This window comes from Balaenoptera borealis, assembly GCF_965194805.1.
Source record: "Balaenoptera borealis genome assembly, chromosome: 19".
Lineage (NCBI taxonomy): Eukaryota > Metazoa > Chordata > Mammalia > Artiodactyla > Balaenopteridae > Balaenoptera > Balaenoptera borealis.
The window spans coordinates 64,485,468-64,498,034 of NC_138878.1; the positions used below are offsets into that span (position 1 = coordinate 64,485,468).

The following is a 12,567-nucleotide window of genomic DNA, read 5'->3' on the forward strand; positions in this document are numbered from 1 at the left end:
TGAATTCTCTGATGATTCACTAGGTGATAAGTCTGTCTGAAGCCCTTGCCACATACATTACATTTATGTGGTTTCTCTCCTGTATGGATTACCTGATGGGAAGTTAAGCCTGATCGCACACTAAATGCTTTGCTGCACACATTACATTTGTAAGGTTTCTCTCCAGTGTGAACTCTACGGTGAGTCACGAGGTGTGAATTTTGACTGAAGCCCTTGCCACAAATGTCACATTTATGTGCTGTCTCTCCTGTATGGATTACCTGATGGGAAGTGAGGCTCGAACGCACAATAAAGGCTTTGTCACACTCATGACACTTGTATGGCTTCTCCCCAGAATGAATTCTCTGGTGGATTTTAAAGTGTGATTTTTGACTAAAGACCTTTCCACATACATCACATTTATATGGTTTCTCTCTTTTATGGATTATCTGATGTGTAGTGAGAGTTGAACGCTGAGTAAAGGCTTTCCCACATTCATTACACTTGAAAGGGTTCTCTGCATCATGAATTCTTTGGTGAATCCTGATTTCAGACTGTTGCCTAAATGCCTTCCCACATTCATTACATTGGTAAGGTCTCTCTCCAGTATGGATTACCTGATGATTAGTTAGGCTTGAAAGAGCAATAAAGGCCTTGCCACACACATCACATTTGTATGGTTTCTCTCCAGTGTGAATTCTTCGGTGAATCTTGATGTAATACCATTGCTTAAAGGCCTTGCCACATTCAAAACACTTATATGGTTTCTCTCCAGAATGACTTTTCCGATGGTCAACCAGGCTTGAACTTTGGCTAAAAGCTTTACCACACTCATTACACGTGTAAGGTTTCTCTCCACTATGAATTCTCTGATGTCTTGTAAGATGTGAATTTTGACTAAAGACCTTGCCACACTCATTGCATTTGTAAGGTTTCTCTCCAGTATGAAGTGTCTGATGACTTGCAAAGTGTGAATTTCTAATAAAGACTTTGCCACATACATCACATTTATATAATTTCTTTCCTATATGAATTTTCTGATGTTTAATGAGGTTTGAGCGAAAATTAAAGGTTTTGCCACACTCATTACATTTGTAAGGTTTCTCTCCACTATGAATTCTCTGATGTCTTGTAAGATGTGACTTTTGACTAAAGACCTTGCCACACTCACTGCATTTGTAAGGTTTCTCTCCAGTATGAAGTCTCTGATGACTTGCAAAGTGTGAATTTCGACTAAAGACTTTGCCACATATATCACATCTATATAATTTCTTTCCTGTATGAATTTTCTGATGTCTGATGAGATTTGAGCGAAGGGTAAAGGCTCTGCCACACTCATTACATTTGTAAGGTTTCTCTCCACTATGAATTCGCTGATGATTTCCAAGGTGTGCTTTTTGACTAAAGAGCTTGCCACACTCATTACATTTGTAAGGCTTCTCTCCAGTATGAATTTTCCGATGACTTGCAAGGTGTGAACTTCGACTAAAGACTTTGCCACATATATCACATTTGTATGATTTCTCTCCTGTGTGGATTATCTGATGTCTAGTGAGGTATGAGCCCTGACGAAACATTTTGCCAAACTGACCACATTTGTAAGGTTTTCCCTTGTATGCTTTCTGTTCCTGTGTCAGTACTGAAAGATGGATAAGATCATTCCCATATATATTAGAAATGTTGGCCTGGACACTAGGAGGAATTCTTTCAAGTATTGAAAATGAGCCTCTACTGTTGGTAGACTTCACAGCTTGATTACATTCATAAATTTTCCCTTCAGCTTGATATATCAGCAGTTTATCTCGAAAGCTTGATCCAAGCCTATTTTCAACAGGCTTGTTTCCTGCATCCCTTTTCCAAGGTTGATTTCTTTTATAAGTGAGATTTTCTTTACAGGTTATAGGCATTCCTTTGCTATTTCTTTCATCATCTCTCCACTGATACTCAAAGTCATGCATATTTTCCTGGATTTCCTTGAAGTAAAAATCTCTTATTTCACGGCTTTCACATGTTTCCAACATCACTGTTTGGAATACTTCTCCTCCATCACTGTTCACTTTAGGTTGTAATTTCTTCATCACATGTATATGACAGATATCTACAAGATATAAAGAACCATAGGAATCCTATTAATTATAGGTCAGAACAAAGTCATTTCTTGTTGATAACATGATATTAAACCAAAAATAATACTTATCCTGAACAGAGTAATGAAACTTCCCAAACAAAATGTTCAAAATTTAAGGAACAGTAAAGAAATATGATCCCTTACGAAAGAAAGTGATCACATGTAATTCAAAGTAATCTTAGGTGGAGTATAACCTTTAAAAATTGTGAATCACTATGTTGTACACTCGAAACTTATATAATACTGTAAATCAACTATACGTTAGTAACAAAATAAGGATATATAACTGAGAAAAATAAAAAAATAATAATTTTAGGGCAGCCTAGTTCCAAACACCCTATGACAAAAACCCTAACGCTGTACAAACTTGTATTAGCTCTCAAAAAATGGGCATTTTCCCACCATGACCCCAAAGCACAGTAATTGGCAGTAAGCATAATGCTGTCTTTTTTTTTTTTTTTGGCCATGCCGAGTGGCTTGTAGGATCTTAGTTCCCCAACGAGGGGTCAAACCTAGGCCCATGGCAGTGAAAGCGCTGAGTCCTAACCACTGGACTGCCAGGGAATCCCACTGCTGTCTTGTAACTGAGGAGAAAAAAGTATTATATTGTACAAAATTTCTGCATATTTGTACGTAAGTAAATGCTAAAGAACCGACAGTGTATTATAATGGTAAATAATCCAAAACAAGCTTACCTGATGAATAATGTAAACAAATGGCAGTTTAGTATCGAAAAACAGATAGCATTGAGCTATGGCCTATCTAGGCAGTTACCTTAAATTATTGGCCCCAAAGTGTATGTAATACAGTGTGCATTGAAAATTTATTTATTTATTATTTTTAAAATTTATTTATTTTATTTATTTATTTTTAGCTGAGTTGGGTCTTTGTTGATGCACACGGGCTTTCTCTAGTTGTGGCGAGCGGGGGCTACTCTTTGTTGTGGTGCATGCACGGGCTTCTCATTGCAATGGCTTCTCTTGTTGCAGAGCATGGGCTCTAGGTGCACAGGCTTCAGTAGTTGGGCTCATGGGCTCTAAAGCACAGGCTCAGTAGTTGTGGTACATGGGCTTAGTTGCTCCAGGGCATGTGGGATCTTCCCAGATCAGGGCTCAAACCCGTGTCCCCTGCATTGGCAGGTGGATTCTTAACCACTGAGCCACCAGGGAAGCCCTGAAAATGTATTAACTAGGGTCAGAGACAATGTTGTTGGGATCAATTACAAATAAAAACAACCAAGTTATAATGTAGACAAACGGATAGCTCACAATAAACATGAAAGTTAATATTTTTTAAAAGTAACCTTCAAATCTTTACTGTGAAACATGAAATATTCTAAGCCCAATTTTTCAAATAAGGGCATCAGACTCACAGGGTTCATGTACATGAAACCAATTTACACAGAAAGTAAGTGAGAGAAACAGGATATTAATACCAAGAGTTCAGAAAGAAAATTTCAAGGGTGACACAAGAACTGAGCTGTATATAGCATTATTCAGCCATCCTTCCTGGAAATGGTTTCGGAGGCACCACCTCTGCACATATAAATTAAGGTCCTGCCTAGTGAAATTAATTCACTGTAGGAATACACATGATTTTTTACAATGTGAACAGTGTGGGAAGACAGTGGGATGGGTGAAAAAGGGCTCTGGAAATTAGGGAGTTCAGAAGAAAAAACTGAATATGCTAGCAAATAACAGTGTATTCCATCCACATCAAGGAACCATGTGAGGAAAGGTCAGAACTGGGAAGGCCAAGAATGGAGGACAAGGAGTAATGGACGTGTGGGAACACAGCTTGTGCTTTCTAAACTGTGGGAATGTAACTGTACCAGGGCAATGAGAATACTGAATGGGGAAGAAAAGAAGAACTGGTTTAGCAAGTAGCACTGTACCATCTCATTCTCAACCATGGGACTTATACCATGGGCATGCAACAAAAACAAAAGAAATTTTAAAAGGGAGAGAGTATGACATTGTAAAGAGAAAGCAGGTTTTCATCTCTAGCAATATTTGTTATGAAATGTACCAATTTTAATATCCACGAGTTCCATTGCCAGGAATATATATTCAAGAGAAAAACACGGGTTTCTCTGCTGGCGCAGTGGTTAAGAATCCGCCTGCCAATGCAGGGGACACGGGTTCAGCCCTGGTCTGGGAAGATCCCACATGCCATGGAGCAACTAAGCCTGTGCGCCACAACTACAGAGCCTGCACTCTAGAGCCCACGAACTGCAACTACTGAGCCCACGTGCCACAATTACTGAAGCCCACGTGCCTAGAGCTTGTGCTTTGCAACAAGAGAAGCCACTGCAATGAGAAGCCTGTGCACTGCAACGAAGAGTAGCCCCGATCACCGCAACTAGAGAAAGCCCGTGCTTAGCAACGAAGACCCCCCCAAAAAAAAAACAGAGAGTGAGAAAAATACACAGACATTCCCAGAGATACATCCAAGAATGTAAGAAGCAGGATCTGGAAGGAAAACATAGGAAATGGCCATAAAGAGGAGATAGATGAGTTTATTCTGCACATTTTCTTGCAGATACAATGAAACCTTACAGTATAGCAAAGCAGGGAGACAAGCGTTCACAATGATAATCTCCTAGCTGGGTGGGCAGAGAGTTCGTTTCAGGAAACAAAGATAAGAGGAGGTGTTTCCCAAGGCATGAGCATTTTAAGATGTGATCATATTAGTTAAAAAAAGAAAAAAGAGGGCTTCCCTGGTGGCACAGTGGTTAAGAATCCGCCTGCCAATGCAGGGGACGTGGGTTTGAGCCCTGGTCCGGGCAGATCCCACATACCGTGGAGTAACTAAGCCTGTGTGCCCCAACTACTGAGCCTGTGCTCTAGAGCCCGCGAGCCACAACTACTGAAGCCCGCATGCCACAACTACTGAAGCCTGTGTGCCACAACTACTGAAGCCTGTGCGCCTAGAGCCCGTGCTCCGCAACAAGAGAAGCCACTGCAATGAGAAGCCCGTGCACCGCAACGAAGAGTAGCCCCTGCTCACCACAACTAGAGAAAGCCCGCTCCCAGCAACAAAGACCCAACTCAGCCAAAAATAAATAAATAAATAAATTTAAAAAGAAAAAGAATCTTATTAACTCAATTATTAATTACCTAACATTGTAAAAATTTTAACAATTTGTCATATCAACTTTTTAGACTAAGACTCCTTATTCGGTGTTAAAAACAATAGTGTCCGTTTTGCTGCCCTGCTCTAATTACTGGAAATCATAGCACTGGATCTCTTAACACAATCTCTGCCATAAAAAAGACATGAAAAACAATGTTGGCAAGATAGCAGACCAGTAAACTCCAGGCACTCAGCCCATGGAGACACTGAATTAACAACAATATACAACAAGAACAAAACCCTTTGTGGGTTTTGTTTTGTTTTGTTTTTCTTTTTTTTGGCCACACCACATGGCTGGCGGGATCTTAGTTCCCCGACCAGGGACTGAACCCTTGCCCTCGGCAGTGAAAGCACAGAGTCCTAAAGATTGGACCGCCAGGGAATTCCCAACAAAATCCTTTGGAATAACTCTAAGAACCAGGTGAGAAGCTGAAGCACCCAAAAAAATGCCTACACTGAAAACACAGAACCATAAAGTGTAATCATAATGATTTTTGACTCAATCCCTCCCAGGCACAATAAGGTGAGAATAAACAGGAGAAAGTTCCCCAGTTCCCAGCTCCTCCTTTAGGAGAAAATGCAAATCAAACCCTCAAGGAGATATCACTTCACACCTTTAGAATGGCTATTATCAAAAAGACAAGAGAGGGGGAATTCCCTGGTGGTCCAGCAGCACAGCCAAAAGAAAACAAAAACAAAAAAACCAAGAGGTATGAGTGTTAGTAAAGTTGTGGATTAAAGAGAACCCTACCGTACTATCAGAAGATTATAATTAGTTTTAGCCACTGGAAAAAACTAATTACAGTCAAAGTATTTTTTTTAAAAGTACCACATAATGTAGTTATTCCACATGTGGGTATATACTGAAAAGAAATGAAGTCATCACTATCACAAAGAGATATCTGCATTCCTATGTTCATTAGAGCAGTATAAGCAATAGCCAAGATATGGAAACTACCTAAGTGTCCAACTAATGAATGGATAAAAAAAAATCTCATTTCTATACAAAGTGAGATATTATTCAGCCATAAGAAAGAATGAAATCCTGCTATCTGTACCAACATGGAAAGCATTTGAAGTATGCTAAGTAAAATAAGTCGAGAAAAAAACAAACATAGAATAATCTCACTTATATGTGGGGGGAAAAAAAGCCAAATACAAACAGAAAGTAAAATAGTGATTACCAAAGGCTGGGGCATAGCAGAAATGGGGAGATGTTAGTCAAGATGAATTAGTTCTGGGGATCTAACATACAGCATGCTGACTATGATTTATCAATACTGTATTATATACTTGAAAGTTGTTAAGACAGTAACCTTCTAATGTTCTCAACACACAAACAAAATTGTAATTATGTGAGTTAATGGATGTTTTAACAAACATACCTGGTAATCTTTTCAAAATATACACATGTATCAAATCATCACACTTACCTTACACAATATTATATGTTGATTATATCTTAAAGCTTGAAAAAACAAAATACAAAGGAATGCACATAAAAGATACTAGTTTATCATGTGAATAAAAATAATTTTAAAAATGAAAATAGAAAAAAAGACCGTAGGAAACAGAGTCAGAGCTAGAAAGAAAAAAATTAAATTAAGAGATATACAAAAAGAATAAAAAACTACAGAAAATCACAAAATTAAAAGTTGGTTCTTTAATCAGATAGACATAATAAACCTTTAAGTAGATTAACTAACCAAAAAGAGAGAAGGCCCAATAACTAAAATAAAAGATGAAAGTGGGGGCATTACAATTGATTCCACAGAAATAAAGAAAAATTAGAAGAGAATACCAAGAACAATTCTATGCCTAAATATTGCAAAATCTAAATGAATTCCCCGAGACACACACCTATCAATAGAGTCATGAAGAAATAAAAAATCTGAACAGACCCATTCCTTGTAAGGAGACTGAGTCACTAATCAAAAATCACTGATCAAAATCAAAGGAGGACTTCTCTGGTGCTCCAGTGGTTAAGACTCCGTGCTTCCACTGCAGGGCAAGATTTGATCCCTGATTAGGGAATTAAGATTCCACACGCCACGTGGTGCAGCCAGGAAAAAAAAAAAAAAAGAAAGAAAGAAAATCCAAAGGAAAGCTAGATAGCGTCTCTACTGAATTCTACCCAACATCTTAAAAGCATTAAGATCAAGTTTCTTCAAACTCTTCCCCAAAATTTGAACAGGAAACACTTCAAAACTCATTATGAGACTAGAATTACTCTACAATCAAAGTCAGACAAAGACTCTACAAAAAAACCCAAAAACCAGACTTCCCTGGTGGCGCAGTGTTTAAGAATCCTCCTGTCAATGCAGGGGACACAGTTTCGAGCCCTGGTCCGGAAAGATCTCACATGCCGCAGAGCAACTAAGCCCGTGCGCCACAACTACTGAGCCTGCACTCTAGAGACTGCGAGCCACAACTACTGAGCCCGCGTGCCACAACCGTTGAAGCCCGTGCACCTAGAGCCCATGCTCTGCAACAAGAGAAGCCAATGCAATGAGAAGCCTGTGCACCACATCGAAGAGCAGCCCCCATCGCCACAACTAGAGAAAACCTGCACGCAGCAACGAAGACCCAACGCAGCCAAAAATAAAATATAAAATAAATAAATCTTAAAAAAAAAAACCCACCATCTCTGATGATTATTGATGCAAAACTCATCAATCAAACAAGAGTAAATAAAATTTAACAGTACTACAAAAGGATTATACAGTACAACCAAAGAGGATATATTCTTGGAATGCAAGGATGCTCCAACAAATGAAATCTTTCAATGTAAAACTGCACATTAAATATAAGAAAATACACTACATGATTATCTCAACTGATGCAGAAGAGCATTTGACTAGTTAACAGCCTTTCATAATAAAAACACTCAATACAGGGGCTTCCTTGGTGGTGCAGTGGTTGAGAATCTGCCTGCCGATGCAGGGGACACGGGTTCGAGTCCTGGTCTGGGAAGATCCCACATGCCGCGGAGCAACTAGGCCCGTGAGCCACAACTACTGAGCCTGCGCGTCTGGAGCCTGTGCTCCGCAACAAGAGAGGCGGCAACAGTGAGAGGCCCGCGCACCGCGATGAAGAGTGGCCCCCACTTGCCGCAACTGGAGAAAGCCCTCACACAGAAACGAAGACCCAACACAGCCAAAAATAAATAAATAAATAAAAATTAAAAAAAAAAAAACACTCAATACAGTAGGAATAGAAATAAATACAGTAACACAATAAAAGACTAATATAAAAAGCCCACAGCTAGCATCATACACAATGGGGAAAGACTGAAAGCTTTTACTCTCAGATCAGGAACAAGACAAGATACCTACTCTCACTATTTCTATTAAACACATAGCTGGAGTCCCAGCCAGACAAATGGGCAAGAAAACAAAATAAAAGGTATCCAATTAGAGAAAGGAGAAGAAAATTATGTCTGTTTAGAGAGGACATAATCTAATATGTAGAAAAAACATGAGATTCCACAAAAGAACCCTGATATAAGTAACTAATGAATTCAGAAAAATTGGAAGATATAAAGTCAACATGTAAAAATTGTATTTCTATATGTTAATGATGAACAATTAGAAAGAAAATTGAGAAAACATTTCCATTTCAAATAGCGTCAAAAAGAATAAAATACTTAGGCAAAACATTAGCCACATAAAAAAGACTTGTACACTGTAACTAAAATCGTTGCTGAAAATTATTAGAAAATACACACGTAAATGCAGATATCCCCAGTTCATGGACTGAAAGACAACACTGTCATTACATCAATACCAACAAAATGATCAAGAGATTCAAAGCAATACCTAGCAAAACCACAATATCAATTTTGGAAAAAATAAACACTTACATCCTAGGACACACACTGAATCTCAAGAGACCCTGAATAGGAAAAACAACCTTGAAAAGAACAAAGTTGAAGGTCTCATACTTCCTTATTTCAAAACTTATTAAAAAGCAAAACTGGGCTTCCCTGGTGGCGCAGTGGTTGAGAGTCTGCCTGCCAATGCAGGGGACACGGGTTCGAGTCCTGCTCTGGGAAGATCCCACATGCCGCGGAGCAACTAGGCCCGTGAGCCACAATTACTGAGCCTGCGCGTCTGGAGCCTGTGCTCCGCAACAAGAGAGGCCGCGATAGTGAGAGGCCCGCGCACCGCGATGAAGAGTGGTCCCCCACTTGCCGCAACTAGAGAAAACCCTCGCACAGAAATGAAGACCCAGCACAGCCATAAATAAATAAATAAAATAAAATAAAAAATTTAAAAAAAAAAAAGCAAAACTAATAGTAAGAGTGTGGTACCACTATAAAGACAGACAGAAACACCAGTGGAAAAGACGTCAGAAATAAACTCTTGCATATACAGTCAAATGATGTGCCACAAGGGTGTCAAGATTCCTTAATGAGGGAAATGCAGCCTCTTGAAAAAAAGATGTTGAGAAAATCAGATACCCACATGTAAAAGAATGTAGTTGGACTGCTGCATGAACCCATATAAAAAATTAACTCAAAATAGAACAAAGATCTAGGGACTTCCCTGGTGGTCCAGTGGTTAAGAATTCACCTTCCAAAGCAGGGGATGCGGGTTCGATCCCTGGTCAGGGAACTAAGATCCCATATGTCGTGGGGCAACTAACCCCATGCGCTGCAACTACTGAGCCCGCATGCCACAACTAGAGAGAAGCCTGTGCGCCACAACAAAAGATCCCACATGACACAACGAAGATACCACATGCTGCAACTAAGACCCAACACAGCCAAATAAATAAATTAATTAATTAAAAAAACAGAACAAAGATCTAAACATACAACCTAAAAGCATAAAACTCCTAGAAGAAAACATAGGGAAAAATCTTAATGGCATTGGATACAGCAATGATTGAGAACATATGACTGCAAAAGCACAGCAAACGGAAGTAAAAACAGATAAATTGGACTACGTCAAAATTACAAACTATTGTGCGTCAAATCACACTCAGTAGAATGAAAAGACAATCTGCAGAAGGGGGAGAAAATATTTGCAAATCACGTATGTGATAATGGGTTAATACTGAAAATATATGAAGAACTGTAAAAGAGTCTGGTCACTTCACAATGAAGGGACATTCCCCAATTCAACCACCCACACATTACAAAAAAAAACAAGAAAACTAAGAATATCATAAAAATATGAACCTGATAACTAAATAAATAAAAGTCAAGTTCATTTATAATGCTTAGAGGTACTCCCCTGGTGGCACAGTGGTTAAGAATCTGCTTGCCAATGCAGGGGACACGGGTTTGATCCCTGGTCCGGGAAGATCCCACATGCCGCAGAGCAACTAAGCCCACAAGCCACAACTACTGAGCCCACGTGCCACAACTACTGAAGCCCGTGCTCCACAATGAGAAGCCCATGCACCGCAACAAAAGTAGCCCCCCTCGCCGCAACTAGAGAAAGCCCGCAAGCAGCAACGAAGACCAAACGCGGACAAAAATAAATAAATAAGTAAAAATGTACTTAAAAAAAAGAAAAAACAGTACTTCATTGAAGGTATCATTCAACTTCATAAGCTCTCTCATTAAGATGCTTCAGGGGGCTTCCCTGGTGGCGCAGTGGTTAAGAATCCGCCTGCCAAGGCAGGGGACACGGGTTCGAGGCCTGCTCCGGGAAGATTCCACATGCCGCGGAGCCCGTGAGCCACAACAACTGAGCCTGCGCTCTAGAGCCCGCGAGCCACAACTGCTGAGCCCATGTGCCACAACTACTGAAGCCTGCGTGCCTAGAGCCCATGTTCCATAACAAGAGAAGCCACCGCAATGAGAAGCCCGCACACCGCAACAAAGAGTAGCCCCCGCTCGCTGCAACTAGAGAAAGCCCGCGAGCAGCAATGAAGACCCAACCCAGCCAAAAATAAAATAAAATAAATAAATTTTTAAAAAAAATTAAAAACCACAAAAAAAAACGGTGCTTCAAAATAGTATTTGTTGAAGTCGGATAAACAATGACACATACAGGGTATGAAAACTGTGGAATGAACAGTTTAGTCAACAGCCCCAGAGATATGAGGATGTGAACTTGGACAATGTTGACCCAAGGAGAAATTCCTATACCATTTATTGAGGCTCCGAGGGGATGATGATTAGTATATGTGAAAAACATTGTCACAGTTGCTCTTGAGACACGCTTTTGTGATACGCCTCAAAACCAGAAAAAAAAACTGGAAACACTTATCAGTCAAGTGTGTCTTTGTGTTTTTTCTTTTTCTGGGCATGCAGCATGTGGGATCTTAGTTCCCTGACCGGGGATTGAACCTGCGCCCCCTGCATTGGAAGCACGAGGTCTTAACCACTGGACCACCAGGGAAGTCCCCCCTCAAGCTCCTGTGATGCTTTCTATTTCAGTATCCTGGGACATGCTGACCACTCTAGTGAATAGCTTCAAGTGGTGTTTCTGTATGTAACAGAATAATATTGTGACGAATTAGTAAAAATATCTCCATCAAGAATGCTATGTTTCCAGACTTCCTTGATGGGCAGTGGTTAAGAATCCACCTGCCAAAGCAGGGGACACAGGTTCGAGCCCTGGTCCAGGAAGATCCCACATGCCACAGAGCAACTAAGCCCATGCGCCACAACTACTGAGCCTGCGCTCTAGAGCCCGCGAGCCACAACTACTGAGCCCACGTGCCACCACTACTGAAGCCTGCGCGCCTAGAGCACGTGCTCCGCAACAAGAAAAGCCACCGCAATCATAAGTCCGTGTACCACAACGAAGAGTAGCCCCCGCTCGCTGCAACTAGAGAAAGCCCACGCGCAGCAACAAAGACCCAACACAGCCAAAAATAAATAAATAAATAAATTAATTAATTAATTATTAAAAAAAGAATGCTATGTTTCCAAGTAAACCCACTCCACAGGAGAGTGGAGAGAAGTTATTCATCACCTAAAGATGGCTTACCACAGCAACAAACAAACAAACAAAGGATGAAATTTCAAATACCTAAGAATGAGTATTTTAAAAGCAATTTCAGAGGCAAAATCATGCAAACTAAAGAAAATATGACATCAAGAAGAGTCTACATTCCCAGACTAAGTAGAGAGGTAAAAGAACAAGAAAAATACAATATATTGGGGTCAGATATTATAGAACTTTAACACGGGACCATGGGCTCTACCCACAGTCGCCAAGCTCAGAGATTCATACATGCTCCCCATGTGGAATTGGGGATCAAAGAGAATCTCTTCGTCCATACTGTTTATAGTTTTCCTAAGTAACAATTACAGAAGATCCAACCCATTTCCCCACTACACACCCCCCAAAAGTATGTGGCAA

General features: G+C 40.1%; 1 protein-coding gene across 1 annotated transcript in view; it reads left to right on the forward strand.

Moving 5' to 3' along the window:
- Positions 1 to 12,567, forward strand: part of LOC309616851 (zinc finger protein 836-like) — a gene marked incomplete at its 3' end in the record, with an annotated part of 476,825 nt that overhangs the window by 222,049 nt on the left and 242,209 nt on the right. The gene's annotated exons all lie outside the window — the stretch shown is intronic.